We start from the raw sequence: 2,086 nt of genomic DNA, 5'->3' as shown, positions 1-2,086 counted from the left end.
ATAAATAATAAAAATATATTAAATAATTTGAATAAAATTTTTAGTTTAATTATTTAAAAATATATTTTTTTGAAAAATTATTAATTAATTAGGATATTTAAAAATATATTCAAGATGTCTTTTTAAAAAAGGCTAAAATGACCTTGATTTAACGGAGTTAACGAAAGTGTTAACCAGAGAGACCATAACCAAGACAAATTGAATACCACAAGGATCAAATCCATAATTAACATACTATAGAGGCCCTAGTAAAAAAAATATCAAAACACAAGGACCATATCACAAATTCACTCTTAGAATTATTTTGATTTGAGTAAAAATTCAGGGCCAAATCTAGAAGCCTTGGTGGTTGGAATCAGATTTTAAGAGTGTTGAAATCTTTCAAAACTTAATAATCCAGCTAAATCAGAATGGGTTTGAGTTATTCAGTTTTTATGTTTAACAGGTTCACTTTAATTATTCTTTTATTACTTTTGGTTAAAGTGCACAGTAAATTATACCATAATTTTCTATATTTTACTTTTATAGTTTTAAGCATATAAAACAATGAACACATGATAAACCAGTTTATATTAAAGTTAAAATACCAGATATTGAGGTGTATTTAGTAAACAATACAGAATAACTACACATTAAAATATCCAATGTTGGAATGGAACCAAACCATTTGTGGAGGGTGATTTTTGTATGCTATATCAAGATTGTTTTGAAGTTTTGATTGAGGTCAACAGACCCCATTACTTTATAAGTGGCTCCGCCACCAGTAAAGATAGATTTAAATCAGTCCAAAAAATATTATTTGGTGTTCCCTTTTTATATAGTCAATATAAAATAAATGAAAAAAATTAATTGTTTAAAAAAAACAGAATTAGAAAACCAAGTAAGTCTTCTTTTGATCCAACTCAAAATAATATGCCGAGAAAAATGATTAATTGTCCGACACAGTCTGAACAAATGATGTCATAATCGCTGTAATCCCATCAAGTTTGGTCCAAATTCCGTTTCTATCCAAAAGTTAGAAAACCATCTATTTAGATTTATACGACACAAATTCCAATATCATATGTACTACAAACTTGAATACGTATTTATATGTTTATATACATCTCAAAGACTAATTAAAGAAGGAAACATGCTTAAATTCCAAATTACAAACATTTTAATCATACCAGAAAATCTTGATATTTCTACGACAAAAAGTTGTAATCTTACTTTGTCAACGAGCTTTTCTCTCGTTGCAAGTCTTTCCTAGTTTGGACTATGTGCTTCCACTTGAACTCAGCAACGACATATACATACGTGAAGAGGATTACTATTAACATGAAACACAATTGGAGATGAGCCGCTATCGTCACAAAACGTTGGGAAACATTTGAAAAGGAATCATATACGTCAATCAGGACAATTGAGAAGAGGGTGATGAAGAATACAGATAGGATAAGTAACAGGATGATGAATACAAGAACTATAAGAAAACATGAGATGAGTGAACCATGAAGAAGTGCAACAAGAAACAAGTCCAAATTTGGAACCATTTGATTTGGAGTATGGATTGCAAGAAGAATGACAAATTTGGGCATCCAACAATTTTGATACTTTTGGGTTTAATTTGTTGAATGAATATGAAAGTTGAAGAAGGGGAAAGGAACAAAGTAATCCTTACTTATTCCCCAATCTAACTTGATGCTTAAGGAACTTTTATATATATATATATATATATATATATATATATATATATATATATATATATTCACATACCTTTATTTACTTATTATATTTACTTGTATCATTATAATTTTTAAGGTTTTCACCAACGGACATTTAAATATGTTGGTAAATTATACTCTGATGGATTTCCTAAAGATCTTGCTCACAAATGTATGAAGGCTATGATTATGTTTGGCAAACTAGCTGGTAGCTGATAAGTTGACTGATGAACAAATCATGTTTGACAAAACTAGTTGATGCGATTATGCGAATGTAAAATGAGCAAAAATGATATATTGAAAAATTAATCAATTATTGTATTTTAAAATATAATTGATACAAATCTCAAATAGTATAATATATTAAACAATATAAACAA

The sequence above is a fragment of the Cynara cardunculus genome (genome assembly GCF_001531365.2).
Source record: "Cynara cardunculus var. scolymus isolate 2C chromosome LG 10, CcrdV1, whole genome shotgun sequence".
Taxonomy (NCBI): domain Eukaryota; kingdom Viridiplantae; phylum Streptophyta; class Magnoliopsida; order Asterales; family Asteraceae; genus Cynara; species Cynara cardunculus.
The sequence above is the reverse complement of the archived record's forward strand: the minus strand, read 5'-3'. Positions refer to the sequence as shown.